At 34.7% G+C, this 17,514-nt stretch overlaps 1 protein-coding gene across 3 annotated transcripts in view; it reads left to right on the top strand.

The window, feature by feature from the left end:
• The window catches only part of LRRC4C (leucine rich repeat containing 4C), a 983,333-nt gene that overhangs the window by 886,221 nt on the left and 79,598 nt on the right, over window positions 1–17,514 (top strand). The window contains exon 2 of one of the 3 annotated variants that reach the window (XM_016123218.2): window positions 5,542–5,690. The exons of the other annotated variants lie outside the window; for them this stretch is intronic. The gene's annotated coding sequence lies outside the window, so the exon portion shown is untranslated. The remainder of the gene's footprint in view (window positions 1–5,541; window positions 5,691–17,514) is intronic. 3 annotated transcript variants of the gene reach the window in all.

The raw sequence follows: 17,514 nt of genomic DNA, 5'->3' as shown, positions 1-17,514 counted from the left end.
GAAAGTTCATTTAGAATTTGCTCCACTAGAAGAAGACAGAGCTTCACACATGGAGTTGCTTGGTAAATATCATAGATTTTCTGATACTGCTTCATTGCAAGTGGCTAATAGGACTCCAAGGGGAAATTGAAGGAGATGAGAAAAGCATCAGCAGTGAGATAGATATGGGTTAATAGAGAGCTAGAGCATTGGGACTCAGAAGCCTGAAGACCTGAATTTGAATCTTGTCACCTCTTATTATCTGTCACTTCTCTCAGTCTCAGTTTTCTCTTTTCCAAGACAGCAATCATAAACCTATCATGCAGATTGTTCTCTGGATTATATGGGGCAACCTATGATTCCTTATGCTCTTTACCTTGCAGGCAGCAGGTCTACCCCGAGGGGTAATTTTTTTCTCTTGTTTTAGCATAGCTTTAAACATTTTTTTTTTAATTAAAAATCTGCTCCACTTCAGGTTTTTTATTTCTCAAATAACCATGCTTAGAAACCTGTGTTATTCTCTAACACCTTTTTTTTCCTTTTTCAGTATTCTTTTAGTCTTTATTTGTCTTTTTAGCACCCGTTTTTCTACAGTTTACGTAACCCTCTGCTCTCAACAAGGAATAATTGATTCAAGAATGTTGGGGAATGATCCTGCATCCCAATGAGAAGTTGTGAACCCTCTACCAACCTAAGACATTCTACCTCACCCCTCCTTCTCCTTCCAGAAAACAAAAAAAAAAAAAAAACCATGCTTCAGCACTACAACTTTTTGAATCAGATAGGTACATAAATATTTGAAGGTGGGGGCCGAGGGATGGTGTCGATGGTAAATTCACTGACCTGATTCTAACTTTGCAGGGAAGCTGCGTTTGGGAGAAGAGAGACTAGAGATGTAGGCAGGCTGAAAACTGCCATCATCATAATTGTATTCAAGGAGTACCACCTGCTTATGGAGATTGTGCGAGAGAAATATAGGGTGAATTTTAAAAGGGTTCGATAATCCATTGGGAGGAGGAGAATGAGGAGAGAGCATCAATTTACCACTTACTTAAATTTCACTCACCATAAAAATAATATACCTCTCCATTCCAGCTTTCCCATTCAGTTCATTTGCAATGTGTGTCCTCTGTCTAGCATCTTTTTCAGAGAGGACACTCCTCATGTAAGTTGCTAGATTCTTAGTGCACTATGTTCCCAAGTTAATATCATGTTATGGCACCATATGGGCGATGACAGAAAATAACAGCCTTTGAGGTCTCACCTTTCAGGAGAGGGGATGTGAGACTTAATTAATGAATGATGTAAGATCTTCCACAATCCTGGTATAAAAGACTTTAAAATCAGAGAATTGCTATTTTCCTAGTTTAAAATAAATACCTGCCAAGCTAACAGGGATTTAAATAACTATTCAAATGCAAAATGTGCTTATGTATATGAAATCAATTACACATTTAATCCTGGAAGAGAATTTAGGGCTAGCTTCTCATGTTACATCTTGAAAAACATGAATTTTCCTTAATTCATAGAGCTTGTTAGAGCCAGACCAAACTAGAACGCAGATTTCTTAGATTCATTACCCTTTACAACAAACAAGACTGCCTCACTATAGATGTCCTATAGAGAATCTATGGAGTCTGAGCAAGAACTAAGAAGAAATGCTTTGTGATTAGACTTAAATCTTTGTCAAGCATAAGCATGATTATTACTGTTGTATGAAAGACTATAAATGACTTTGAATCCCATTGGTCATAGAAGAAGATATAGTCTTGAAGCCAACTCTATGCTAGGGAAATATTACTGGCAAGAGTCCATGTCATTTACCAAGGCAGCAACCACCTTCCACAACTGAGTGAAGTTTAATGTATTTTTTCAGTCACGTCGAGGTATTGTTGAAAATTGCTCTTAAGAAGTACAAAGAGTTTTCAGTAAAGCAGGCTAAAAGAAAGATCCAAAAGTGAATTTATGGCATAATTTGATCTAGCCTAAAATTGTTGCTGTAAATAGGATAGTAGTCTGAGTCATAATGAAATGAATCTTGGACTTTGCATCAGGTGACTCAAGATTAAATACCCAAGCCAGCATTCTCCTCACTGTCTGATTTGTGGTAAATCACTGAACTTCTCTAAGCCTCAAAGTGCTTTTAAAAACTGAACTAATAATTTCCAGATCATGTAGTTTGGGGGAGAATTATGTAAAATAATTCAGGTCAAGTTGCATTGTATAGTGCTAATAACATGCCTATAGTAGGCAATCAGCTGTAGCTGTAGTATTTTGAATCTAAATCTGAAGAGAGTTGTCAGCAATGATTAGGATATATGCTTACAGTTCGTTAAGTAGAAGTCAATCCTCCGGAGATCAGAGACAGAGGGACAGAGGAGGAAGTGTTTACACAGCAAATTAGAACATTAATATCCTTCCCTAATTATATAACTTTGCTCAGATATCACACTTCTAGATGTTACTATCCATTATCTCAAATATGGGTGGCTGGAATTTCTGGAAAAAAAAAAAAAGAAACAGAACAATAGCACTTATGATGTTGGAAGCTTCATTGTTATAGGAAAATTCTACCTTCCTTGTAGTTTACCTTATATGTTTTTGTTTTATTTTATTTTTTAAATATTTTGTGGGCACCAGTTGGCTTAATCACTTAATTCAAAGTCTCCAAGAAGCCATACTTATCTCTATCTTCCACTTATTTTCCCCCAATGGAATTCAGGCAAGTTCATGGCAAAGGTTTTAGATATTCAAATAGTTTATGTCTGTTTCTCTAAGAATAATGGATTTATGCCATTGCTTCAGGTAGCTTCGACTGCATAATTCATGGTTTTATACAGGCAGTTATAAGGATTCATTTCCACAATGGCTTTTTATTCTTCTCTTCATATTTTACAATTACTCGAAGTCCTAGTCAATAACAGTAACCTATATACAGATTCTTATGAGTTACTGTGGTAACTATTTTAACAGGATGAATCAACCCTCCATTTGTCCGGCTTTGTCTGAGTAGGTTTCTACCTGACAGCAGATGATGAAAGATAATATAACCTTTGGAGGATATTTCAACTTTATGAAGATATGGAAGTAAAATAAATAAAAAGTAAATGTGTCTTCTTGTGTTTTTGATGACTTCCATTCAGAATAACTTATTAATTCATTCAGTGCGTATTTAGGGTCACATCATTTTTAGATGATGGGGACACAAAATGGATTGAAAAATGCTGTTGTGTGAAGTAGCTCCAAGTCTTTTGGGGCACGGGACCCTGAGAAGTAATTGTATTACAGTGGAAGGTAGTAGATACAATACAGAGATCATGACAGAACTAACTGTTCTGTTAAATTCTCCTATCTGAATTTGGGGTGGGATAGTTTTGGGGAATATTTCCCAATAAGGAAATCCTTAAGCAAAGGCTTATGGAGTAGATATTAGCCAGAAGAGGAAGATTGAAGGAACTTCTTAGTTGAGTTCTTAGATTCTGTCCCATGACATTTTTATCTGTCACTCTAATACTGGTGGACCATAAAAACATGTCTGCAAGTGGCCCTTTAAATAATAACTGAGAGAGCATAATAGAGAGCAGAGTATACTGTATCATTAGAATTAAGAGCAGTGTAGCAAAGTACACTGGTATGGGCTACTTGTCAAGAGGAAATAAGGAAAATGCCTTGGGATCAAAATGATAGTAATTTATTGAATACCTACTCTATGCAGGCTAAGCATTTTACACGTTATTCTGTTTAATCGTAACAACATATTCATAGGTTGAAATTATATTATTTCAATTTTAGATATGAATCAATAAATGAAAGCTTATAGAAAATAGCAGATTATTTTCTTATGTACATATAGTGAGTAAAAGAATTGGACTAAGAATCTGGTTTACCTGTGTCTAAAAATCGTGATCTTTGTCCTATGTTGCCTTGTCTGTATAAATTACATTGGTCATATTGTATTTACTATGGGCATCATGAGTGTTGAAAAGTGTAAATTGAAGAAAGCCGAAAAAGCCAGGCAAATAATGAAAGAATTAGATTTAGGGGAATGTAGAAATAGATTAAAGGTTATTAAATAAAGCCCAAGTTATGGGGAGGGAATTTATACACACATATAAATGCTAAATGGAACTGGAATTATATATAACCCACATCAACATTATATAATAAGGATTTTAATAAATGTGGAGGCCATTGAGTATTTGACAGCATCTATAGAATAAAAAGCTATTGGATTTTGAAAGCCATCTCATGGGAAATATTGGAAGCGGAAACACTTGAGAGTTATAAAGATAAATTGAATAAAACATATCTCTAATCTCCAATATGGCTTCGTTGTATAAAATACATGTGAAAACACATATACTATTCAAAGCCACTTTTAATTTTTACAAACCGTGTGCCTCAGTTTATTTAAATAATGGTTTAATCTTAGAAGAGAAAACTTAAAAATGAATTTGCAGGTAGAAGCTAAAGCATTGTAGGATAAGTTGTAGAAACTGAAGTCTCTTTTCAGTGAGATGGAAAACATGCAGTCATTTAAAAATAATTAGTTTTGCAAAGGGATACATGAATGGAAGGTCTTGGAAAGGAGGCAAAGAATTAATTTCCCAAAAGACACTGCAGATAAAATTGTGGTTGGCACAATTCATTCGCAGATAGACCTCTTATTGGTCTCTTATCTATTCTCTCCGGTGATATTTGGAAATAGCACATGCTCTAATGATTGTCCAGTCATGCAGATGAGAAAGGTACCTTTTAGACATTTAACTCTGGACACATACTCTGAGCTCTGAGTCTTGGTTTGGTCCCTTCTTAAGGAGGTATGAAAAGAAATAGGAGAAGTAGTTACTCATTCCTCTATCAAGTTGGGAGTTATGGGCTTTTTATCTTGCCTGATCTCCCTGAATTATTCTTGTGCAGCAATAAAAAAGAAGAGTATTTTACTGAAAGGAGTCATCAACTGGTATTTTCTGTTTGTTTATTCTGAATCCCTGAAATACATTAGCATTTATGTTCTCTTGACCTATGCTTAAATAAATGCTGGTGTCCTTTCTCATGGGTGTGTGTGTGCGTGCGTGTGTGTGTGTGTGTGTGTAAATATATACATATATTTATTTTTTTGTGTCACATATATATCTTGCATCCCATCGAAGTCTCAGTTGCTTCTCTGATGGCATGATAAGATGCAGTGCTGTTTTTGCCATTTTAACTAGTATCCATTGGACTCAATGAAATCTATCATGATTTCTCATTGCAAACATGATAAAGGATGGACTCATTTTCCCATCATTTAAGGTATTTTACAGTCTAAAAATGGTCTATATTTCTAACTTTTTCTTATATTTTCTTTCCTATATTTCTTAACCTTTCCTACATATGCTTCTGCTCCAGTCAGACTGGTAACTACTCACTGTCCCTGAAACTTGGCTCATGCTCAATCACCTTTTGGCATTTGTTCAAAGTGTTCCCTCTGCTTTTATCACTATCTCTTGTATTCCTTGTACTCTTTCTGCTCTATTTACATTATCTACCTATTGAAACTCTATCATCTCCTAAAAACAGGTCTCGATCTTCCCTGCTAAGTGAGGCTCCTGCTTTCTTTGAGTCTTCATAGCACTTGCCTGGCATCTTCGCTATGGACTCATCGTAACGCCCTGTGAGAACTCATTGTGTTACCTGAAGTTTCCGTCACAAGGATTTTAACATGGGAGGTAATTAGGTACATATTTATGGAATGTACAGGAATTATTTCTTTGAAACCTATTGATTTTTTTTTCAAGTGAAAACTGAATTCAGAAGCAATCTCAATGCCCAGAGTTAAAGGGAATGATTAAATACATTATAACTGATCCACATGTGGACTATGCTGCAGTCATTAGAATTAGGCTTACAATGGAGTTTTGATGTCATGGGAAAATAAGTATGACAAACAGTAAATATTTGGCATCCACAAGGGATTTTTCCTGTTTCTTTCAAAGGTACATGATTTTTTAATAATTGTATAATAATAGTAGCTAACCCTCACTTGATATTTACAATGTTCCAGATCATCTTGAGTTGTCCTGCATTTTATATAATGCAGAAAAATAAATTGAAGCACAAGGTGGTTAGATAAGTACTTCAAATGAAGCAGTTTAGTGTGCTGGATGAGCAGAGAGAAACTTGTCAGAATGCTTGCATTTGAGTCACTGTTCCATCACTTGTAAATGACTTGTCCTCTCTGTGTATCAGTTTTACAAGTGTATAACAGCAATAATAACAGTTGTGAGGATCAAATGAGATACCTAGATACAGTACTTAGCATAGCACCAGGAACATAGAAAGCACTAGTCAAAAGTAGCTATTTGTATATCCAAAGTTTAGTATCATGCCTGGCTAAATGGATATCTGTTGCCTGAATGAAGGAATGGAAATGTTGTCTTACCTCAAGTCTCACTGGTCCCCTTCACTCTACCCTATCACTTCCTAATGACATCTCACCATTACCGAGAGGTATTCCATACACGGCAATGAAAACAAAGCCAAAAAAGGCAAACCGAGGCCTAATTATGGGCAATAAAATAGACTCATTCATCAGCTAAAATTATTTACATTGCCTTTATGATTCAAATTTATGTCCAAATAGGCAACCTACTGAATGGGAGAAAATATTTGCAAATCATATATATGATAAGGTGTTAATATCCAAAATATACAAAGGACTCATACAACTCACTAGCAAAAAAAAAAAAAAAAAAAATCTGATAAAAAATGGGTAGAAGATCTGAATAGACATTTTGCCAAAGAAAACATACAAATGGCTAACAGATACATAAAAAGATGCCAAACATCACTAATCATTAGGGAAATGTAAATCAAAACCACAACAGGGTATCACCTCACACCTGTTAGAATGGCTAATATCAAAAAGACAAAAAAAAACAAGTGCTGGTGTGGATGAGGAGAAAAGTTAAAAATAGATCTCCCGTATGATTCAGCAATTCTACTTCTGGGTATTTATCTGAAGGAAATGAAAACACTGACTCAAAAAGATATATGTACTCTCATGTTCATTGTGGAATTATTTACAATATCTAGAATATGGAAACAACCAAAGTGTCCATTGACAGGATAATAAAGGAAATATCGTACATATATTTATGTTCATAAATATTGTATGAATATTAGTCATAAAAAAGAATGAAATCTTGCCGTTTGTGACAACATGGATGGATCTTGAGGGCATTATGCTAAATGAAATAGGGAAAGACAAGTACTATATGATCTCACTTAAATGTGAAATCTAAAGCAAACAAACAAATAAAACCTGGCTCATAGAAACAGAGAGCAGATTGGGGTTGCCAGAGATAGGGGTTTGAAAGTGGAAGAGATGGACAAACTTTTAGCTATAAAATAAATCATGGGGAAACTATATGCTGTATTGTATATTCAAAGGTTGCTAAGACAGTAAATCTTAAAAGTTTTCAGTACAGGAAAAAAAACTTATAACTATGTACTATGACAGATGTTAACTAGACTTATCGTGGTGATCACTTTGCAATATATTTAAATATCAAATTATTTTGCACACTCAAAACTAATATATGCCAATTGTACTTCAATAAGAAAGAAAAATACAGATCATTACAAGTCAGGGACATTCAAAATAAAGTAAGAACAGTGGAATATATTATTGTTAATGACTATTGTAGTGTTAAAGGGGGGGAAACTGAAAATAAATTGGAGATACATAAGATCTTAAGTATGCATTTAAAAAATAGGAATGGAAATTGATGGAATAAAACTAAGGAATGTGCCAGAATGTTAACAGTAATTGTACTGGGGTTATAAGATTATATATTATTTCCATTTTAAATATCTTTATTTAAATATTTGTGTACTTTTAAATATTCTTCCAAGTTCCATTCTATTTATAGTTAGAAAAAATATGATAAAAATAAACTCTGTCCTTCAAAGTTAAAAAATATTGAATTCAATAGCTATGGATCTAAACCTTTCTTTAGTTTGACGCGACTGAAAAAGCTGTTGTTTGTGCCAATAGTAATGTGGATTTTAAAAACATATCAAATGATTCTGTAAAGTACTGAGAATGATGAATTCAAATTTCAGAAGTACTTTATATTCCTTGCAAGGTCACCCACAGACAGTAGTGATCACTCACATTTAGGCCCTTGGTCTAATGAGTTTAATTAAAAATTTTAAAAAATATATTTTACAAAACAAATGTGAGTCTAAGCTATAAAATCAAATAGATTGACTGGTGGCCTCCACCCACCAGTAATCTATATAATATGTGTATGAAATGCCTATTGAAATGAAATACTTGACTCCTAAAACTTTTATGATAGTTAACAAATTTTGGCAGGCTCAGGAGTCGACAGACTTTCTGCCATAAATCTTGACACATTTCAGCGATTCTCACTCCAGCAGAGAAGACAAGTGATTACAGGAAACCACAGTCTTAAAAGATGTACAGTTCAGAGGTATATGGGCAATTATAAGCGACATACAAAGTAGCCATGGTGCAATGCAGCTGAGGGTAATATGGCATGTTAAAAATCTCTCAAAGGAAAAGCAATGCAACTCTTCCCTTGTTTTTGACCTTTTTAAAAAGGGAATAATGAATGGTTCTGTTTGAATCCATTCATTCGACAGATATATATTCACTGTCTACTATGGACCAAGGAGTAGTGTAGGTTCTGGGAACAGAGAAAAATCCTGACCTTTTTGGAGCTTACAATTTAGGGTGTATATAGAGGGTCGATAGAGGGGAGTATGAAAATAAACAAACAAATCTATAAATTATATACATGTCTAGAGCAGCACTATCCCATAGTAATTTCCTCAGTGACAGAAATGTTCCATAGCCGTGCTGTCCAATGTGGTTAACGCAGGCCGCATGTGGCCGTTGAACACTTGAAATAAGCCTAGTATGAAAGAAGAACAAAAATTTCTAATTTGTTTTAACTATTTTAAATTTAAGCTTTAACAGCAGATGGGCATGCACAGTGGCTATCATTTTGGTGAAGGTCTAGATAGCTATAAGCCTATCGAAGCGTATGTGAGGAGGCGGGCAGGGCATTGTGGAGAGGCTGCAATTATAGAGGTGTCAGAAATGACATCTTGAGGAGACTATTTGGGTAAATATCAAAAAGAGGTGAAAGAGAGGTGCAGATATTTAGAGGAAAATTTTTCAGGTAGAGGAACTGGGAAGTGCAAAGACCTTGAGATGGGTGATGCCTGGCTTGGAAGAAGAATATCATGGAGGCCAGTGATGATGGAATAGAGTGAGTGGGTGGACAAAAGGTAGATGTGACTGGAAAGGCCATGGCCATGGTGAGGAATCAGGAACTCTACCCTAGGTTTAATTAATTAACATACATATATATATAAAATGTATATATATATATTAAATTAATATATACATATATAATACATATTATGTATTAATAATTAAGTAAATTAAGTGACACATATATTAATATATATTAAGTGAATTAAGCGATACATAGATCTCTTAATCATTAATATATAATATTAATGTTAAAATATATTCATAAACATAGATTTAGCAAATATTAGTATATATACTAGCTAATAAACATATATTTAAAGTTAGTGTCAAGGTTTAAGATTCAAATTCCAAAAGAGCCTGTTCATTTCTCTAAAGCCCTTTGTGAACCTGGGAGTCAGCTAGAGAATTTTATCTGGCCGTGTATTTATTTCATAGTTGAGTCTAGAATTTTAAATGTTCTGTGTTTCTCTAAGTATCTCTTGACCTTGCATTTCCCACCATACTAAATAACATTTATGACTACAACCCTCTTTAGGCCTCTCCTTACCCCGACAAATATATTCTTTTCTTTTCCTAAGATTGAGTTTATCTTTAAAATTTAAATGTAATTGAAACATGTTACAGAAGAAAATATGCCATTTTTTTATAGGCAGATAATTCTGGAAAATTAAGGAGAATTATAGATCATGGTACAGAGGAGATATGAATGTAAAATCTTTTTAGAACAAAGATCATTAGTCACATGAAACTGTACAGGGTGTTAAAGAAATTGCAGGTATTCAGATTTACCTTGAATTTTACCCTACTGAAATATACCTGTCACATTTTAAAACTATATAATAAACATTTATCCTAGATTTTGGCTTTACCTATGACTTCGTTTTTAAAAGACTTGATTACTTTGTAGGGATAGTTAGAATTTCCTCTTTATAGTTTATTTTAATCAGGAAAATGTATATATATGACCACATTTTTCTTTAAACTTCTTTAATATTTTGGTATTGCTGTCTTTTTAATTTGCTTTCTTATTTATTTAATCAGCGAGTTGTGCCATTAATGAAGTCTTTATATAAAATGAGATGAGAAATAATGAGAAAAAATATTAACATTATTTAAGTGCTCAGTCTATGCCAAAGTATATGAAAATAATGATGCTGTCATTTTTCAGTGACATCCAATAAACTCATTCATTGAAAGGACAAATAATGAAGAATTATTGCTATTATTTTATACATACATCCTATGCACTATATATGCATTATTTCTTTTAATTTATGTACCAGACTCACATGGTAGCTGGTAATGCTTTTGTTTTATGGATAAAGATATTTAGGAGATACTGAAATCTGCCTAAGCACACACACTCCTAGTACCTGATAGTACATGACTCAACCCAGAGACTTTTAGACTATAAAATCTTTGTTACTTCCATCACCTTCTCTCTCTCTAATTATAATTGTGTAATATCTGAAAAATAATATTTTTATGTCTTGGCTTTGCTATTTACTAGCTAGCTGTATTTACTGTTATTAGAATTACTTACTCTTGGTAGGCCTTTATTTCCTTGTCTATAAAATGATATGAATATTAAGTATGTTATAAAGTTATTATGATTATTATATGAAAGAATCAATGTAAACAAACAGCAAAGTGCTTAGAACAGAGTAATCCCTCAATAAATTAGCTATTATTAATCATTTTATCCACGTTTCTGCATGTGTACGTAGGAAATGGAAGAAATTATTTGGCATTATAATTCCATGTGGTGTAATAAAATAGAGTTTCTAAACCTTGTGTTCCTTCAGTCTTTCCAACCACACCACTTTTAAATTTTGATCTTCCATAATTTACAGATTATGCGCAGCCAGATACCATTATTAATGAGCTAAAAGGAAAATTGATTAACCTCCTAATGACTTCCTTCCCCAGAACTGAAACTGACGCTGGATTTCCTCAGCTGCTCTGTGATTGCTGCTGTCTGCCTGTAATCAGTGTTTTCAAAAAGATTGACTTTGGCATCTTGTTGTTTAGCCCAGTACGCCCCACCTCCCTATAAGAACCTGAGTGAGGTCTTCCCATTCTTCCGATGACTTGTTTCCATCCGTGTTCCAGTGGTGCAGGGCATTGACAGGTGGGTTGATGACGCCATTTATTTTCATGCTCATTTCTTGTTTCATAACTGGAGAAATTCACAGAATTTCTTCGTATTCTTGTAGTTTCTAGGCATCCCACCCAGTCTTTCTCTTTCAATTCTGTGTTCTTTCTGGGCTGTCCTTGCTCCTTATCTTTCATCTTCCACTTCTTAGTCTCATTTTAGAAGACAAATAACCCCTTTCTAATCAAATGATCCATTTGGTATCATGAAAGTCTTGTCTTTCTTCTAGAAAAAAATATTACCCGGTGGGACAAAAAGAAAAGCTCTATGGATTGTGTCATTTGGTACCTTCCAGGCCGAGGCCTGACTCATAGAACATGGAGACAATCAAGGAGAGGATGAAAATCAATGATTTGTTGGTGTCTGGGTCTTTGAGGTTGGCCAACTTTGGAAAGTAAGCAAGCATTTAGCCCGGAGGACATGGGAGCTAATGATGGCTACAGGAATACCAGATTCTATCACCCTGCCTCCTCTACAAATGAAATGGTCACCTTTATTTTCATTATGCAAGTACTAGCAACGAATAGGAAAGTCACAGTACATTTGGGTTTCTAGTCATGGTAGGAACCTGTAGCTTTCGAAGTGGCATATTTAAGCAAAAAGAAAAGAAATGCAAGAGGAAGGAGATGAGGACTTAGGTTTATTTTTACTCTTAAGTAAATACTTTGGCCAAAGCAGTAGATAATGAGAATGGCACCCTAAGATAATAAATGAAAAGGATCAATGTTTGAATAGTAATTGTTTAAATCTTTTTAATACTATGTAAAAAAAAAAAAAAAACATCCAACTACATAAGAGTACATGTAACTGAATAAGGGGAATTTTCTTTTTCATTTTTCTTATTTGCTCTATTTGTTTACCAAAGAAACACTCAGATTAATCCCATTACCAGTTTGTTTTTTTTTTGTACAAAGAAAGCCCTTTTGTACAACTTCCAGACCTTTTTCTTCTCAGCTTTCTTGAATGTTCTACAAATTTCGCTCTCAATTCTTTGGCCTCTGGGCTTGCCAAAGAGTATCCATTCTTTGAGCTCTCTCCTTAGCCTTTTTGTCTTCCTAAACAGCTCTTAATTTTGTTTCTTTCTTGAAAGAGTCCTGAACTTTGTCCTTTCTCAGACCTTCTTAGTGTTTTTCACTTCTCGGGGAAATTTCTATGGGCCCCCTTATACTCATGCAGTTAAGGTCAGGGGTAGGTCTTTTTTTAATTTTTTGGGCCCAGCAGGGGTTTCCTGCCTGTTTTTGTATGTCAGTTTTTACATTAATTAGACTAATCAATCTCATGCATTTCCCTGAAGTTGTTCAACAACCGTGTTAGGTCCAAGAGCTATCGGGGCCACAGTCTACAGCATGGAGTAAGCCAAGTCTGAGTTTAAATTCCCTTTATTCCAACTAACAACCTGTGTGTGTGGCTTACTTTTCTCTCTCTCTCTCTCTCTCTCTCTCTCTCGATTTGTGAACCTGAACCAGTTTCCCTGTCTCATTCGAGATTATATTATCTACCATGTAGGTTGTAGTGGGGAGTACTAAGTATGTAAAATATATTAAGAAAACTTGGTACACATTAGATGCTCAATCAATGTAATAGCAATCAGTAGGTAAGAAACTCATTCTTAACTGATGTAATGCTCACTCTGTCTCTTGAGATGAGATCTGCCAATGCTCACATCTCCCTGAGTAGTGGGATTACAGACCAGAATATCATGCTTTTATGAGAGGAAGCAGATCTTGGAGATCAGGATGTTCCACCTACTGTTCTTTTTGTTTTGTCTGCTAGTAAAGGGAGTACACCATAATTTGAAGGAATCTATTTAGTATCGTTCAGCTATTAAATAGCAGAGCCAAGATTCCTGACCTCATGACTCCAGTCTGGCATTCTTTCCATTACACCAGTTCTCCCCAACTTTTTGTCCACAGATGTAATGTTCATAACAGTATTGCCCTCATGGGCAATGTCCAGTTTGGCTAACACGTTAGCCAAAATGCCATTCCTTTTGCTCTTACTCAAAACAGGAAATCAAAATGCAAACAAGTGAGAACTGTTATTAGGCACAACCGTGAATATCCTCTAATTATAAGAATGAAGACATTATTTTCAAACTTTGCTGTTCTGACACATTGTAACAAATTAATTGAGACACTCCTCAACATCTTGATCCCCAATGGTCTTTTGTGAAACAGATTGAGTTTAGCTTTTAAGTGTTGTAGTAAATTCCGCTTTTATCAAAAGGGCAGGATAGGAAAATAATTGTAAAGTGTTGCTAGCATCCTGGTACCAAGACATCTCTAGATTTCAATCTCTAGATTTCAATTCAAGTCTCTATTGCCTGGTCATCAATTTCTAGTTTCCTTTAGTTGGCAGTATTTCTACTCAGCCATTTCATTAGTTTTCTCAGTGATTGCTCCCCAAATTATTGTTTCTTCAAATGCCATCTTTCAGCAGTGACTTAGCATGATGGCTAAGCACATGAAATTTGGAGCTTCCCCATTTGGATTCCAATCCTGCTTCCAGTGTTTGCTGAATGTGGGACTTTAAGTTACATAGTATGACTGCACCTCCATTTCCTCATCTGAAAAATGAAGATAATAGTAGCATCCACCTCACAGAGCTGCTGTGTTGGTTATGTTGTGTATTATATAAAAAGAACTTTTATTATTTACATTTAATGCATGTAAAGAACTTAATAGAATGCCATGCATAGGGAATATTGTTAGAAGCGTTGGCAATTATTACCTTTTTATTGGGAGCTAAGCCCCAATTTAACTCTTTGTACATGCTGGAATAGATCTAACAATTCATTTAGTTATTCCCAAATATTTCGTTTCCTGGTAGCTTCAGAGATTTCTTTTAACGCTCTTACAGTTCTTGTATTTTCCTTGTGTTTATTTTACTCACATCCTGGAAAAGTTGTGTGTTTTTACAGACTACTAGAAGTTTCCAATCTGAGCATGTAATTACCCTGAGTGCTTTTCTCCTAAATCCACAATAACAAGCATTTAGTTTGTTTTTCAGAGCTGTTGTGCTTAATTAATATTTATGCAGGACTTAGTGAAATCATGAAAATTAACAGATGTCCTTACCTAAACAGGTGGTGAATGTAGCAACAATTGCAACAAGAATGGCGATGCTACGATATTACTTCTTTAGATTACTCAGACTCATTATTGAGCCTGGTAAGCACGGTTTCCTATCTGGTCACTACTCAACCTTGGAAATGCATTATCAGGCAAATAAACATGGCTCTAAGGATATGTTAAAATATTCACTTTATGAACTTTACTTCATGAATATAACAGAAAACTAAAAATAGTTGTGACATCAGCACACAAGGATTATTCTATTTCATCGAGAAGTCTGAAAATACAGAAATCTCCCTTTATTCGCGGTTTCACTTTCCACGGTTTCAGTTACCCGTGGTCAACTATGTTCTGAAAATATTAAGTAGAAAATTCCAGGAATAAACAATTCATAAGTTTCAAATTACGTGCCATCCTGTATTGCTTGATGAAACCTTGCGACATCCTTCTTCACTCTGCTTGGGATGTGGCTCATGCCTTTGTCCAGCATTTCCATGCTGTACATCCTCCCTCCCTCCCTCAGGTCACTTGGTAGCCATCTCAGTTACCAGATCCTCTGTCATGGCGCCACAGTGCTTGTGTTCAAGTAACTCTTATTTTACTTAATAGTGGCTCCAAAGTGCAAAAGTGGTGATTTTGGTCATTTGTATATGCCAAAGAGAAGCTATAAAGTGTATGCATGTATAGGGGAAAAAATATATGGTATACATGGGTCTTGATTACTCCTCTGTGGTTTCAGGTATCCACTGAGGGTCTTAGAATATATCCCCTGTGGATAAGGGGGGATTACTGTATGCAGAGTTGGTATGATGGCTATACAAAATGATAAGGGATCCAGACTTCCTCTATGTCTCTGCTCCAATGTTCTAGCACAAGACTTTAAACTTCAAGGTCAAAACATGATCGGTCATCATGTTGACATTCCAGGAAGCAGAAAGGAAAAATGGAGAAAGAACCTTATGAGGTCATCTCTAATGTGAATTTGCTTCCTTAAAGCATCATTCTTGAAATTCCCATAGGCCACTTTGGCTTACCTCTCATTTAGTCAGACTTAGTCATATAACGACACCAAAGTACAAAAGATTCTGGAAAATTCAGTATTTTATTTGGGTTCGGCATAGACTGTAAACTAAAACTAAGATTTTAAATAAGAAGGAAAATGGTCTTTAGGTGGGCAACTAGCAAATTAAAAAAATAATCTTTTATTTTGACTCTTGGTATTTTGTTGATTTTCGTGAGCACTTAAATTTTTTTTAACTATATGTACTTCCTATGAAGTATTTTTCATATCCTTTGAAGTCAGCTTACAATTAGTGATTTTCTTTGTTTTTTGTTTTTGTTTTATTTAATTTTAATAATATACAGGACTTGCTTTCAAAAAGATCTGAGGAAATTTCCCATAAAAGCACATGCCAAAGAAATAAGTTTATTCTATCATTCACCTTAATAAAACAAAAATTTACTATTTGCTTTCTATATGACAGGCACTGATTTAAGTGCTAGTGATAAAAAGTGAGCAACCGAGGTGTCAGCCAATAAAGGGCTTGCATATTGATGAAGGAAGATGAAAGATAAACAAATTTATAATATAATGTCAAGTTGTGGTAAGTAAAGCATAGTAAGAGAGAGAGTGTTGGATGACAGGAGAGCTGCTTTTGACAGGGTGATCAAGGTAGGCAATCGGGCAGAGGGGACAGCAACACAAATGCCCTCAGGGGAAAGTTCTCCAAGGGGCTTCTCCATGCTTAGGAAGAGCTAGGAGGGTAAGGTAGCTGGAATTCAAGGATGAGAATGAGATTGTGAAGAGATGAGTTCAACAGAGATCAGAGTGAAGTAGACGAAGAAGGGAGACAATTCCAGCACTTTAAAGAATACAGCTCGCATACTACAACAGCAAAGCAAAATAGAAAATGAAATGACCATTTCTATGTTTAGTGTTTATTTTTCTTTTCTTCAGTTTATCAATTATTTAATGATTGTCTACCATGTGTGAGACTCTTCAATTGGGTTCAGAAGATAAACCACGAATACAAACGTTTCCTCTCTAGATAAAGACTTTGGATCATCTCAGAAAACTATTAGCTCTTAACTTTGTTCTTGTGTGTCCAGGAGATTTAATTCTTTCCTGTTCTCTTCTGCTTATTGAAATCTTTATATTCAAAATAAGGCTCCAACACCACAGCTTAAATCCAAGTTCATTTGTTTTCTCTCTTAAAGACAAAATTTTAGTACCCCATTCCATTCTTGAACTTGTTCTGTATCTTTTCCTAAAAGATGCAATATTTTGTGAATATGTAGAACCTTGTATATACCACTTGCTCTGCTTTGCATGTCCTTCCTTCCTTCTCTAACAAAATCTAATTCATCCTTCATGATATCTCCTTTGAAAAGATTTCCCCAGCTCTTTCTCACAGAGTTAATTGTTTCTATCTGTATTCAGCCCAATACTTTTCCTATAACAGACATCATAGTGAATTATGACTATATGCTTATATTATTCTTCCCCACTAGAATAAAAGTTTCTTAAGAACAGAATGTAATGCTTATTTACTGTTAAAAGTCTGATATCTAGCAAAGTGCTTGGCACCTAGTCAGTGTTTAAATATATGTTTGTTACCTGAAAAAAATGCTCCATTGAAGCCAAGGCTAATGTTAATATCCACATTGTGGAGTAAATATAAAATTCACAAATTGTGTTTGATTATGTAAATATTTCTCTCCAAAAATTGTTACTTGAGGGAAAGCTTTCAGCCTTTAACACAAGTTATTCCTAAGTAAAATGTGTATTTTCATATTCCAATTTAATCTTTTACACGTTCTACTGTTTATATCCTTTGACGCATCTAGTCGCCTCACACTTCTGCATATTTCTTAAGACTTCATCTATTTTATGATAGACAGAAGGCATACGTCTATTTTGAAACAGCAACCTTGGGGGAAGCATAATCCTAGAACAACTTTATGTTTATAAATATATACATTTGTTTACTAGATCACAAACTCTTTACTAG

Source organism: Rousettus aegyptiacus, unplaced genomic scaffold, assembly GCF_014176215.1.
Source record: "Rousettus aegyptiacus isolate mRouAeg1 unplaced genomic scaffold, mRouAeg1.p scaffold_m13_p_5, whole genome shotgun sequence".
Classification (NCBI taxonomy): Eukaryota; Metazoa; Chordata; class Mammalia; order Chiroptera; family Pteropodidae; genus Rousettus; species Rousettus aegyptiacus.
This window is presented reverse-complemented; position numbering and strand designations above follow the sequence as displayed.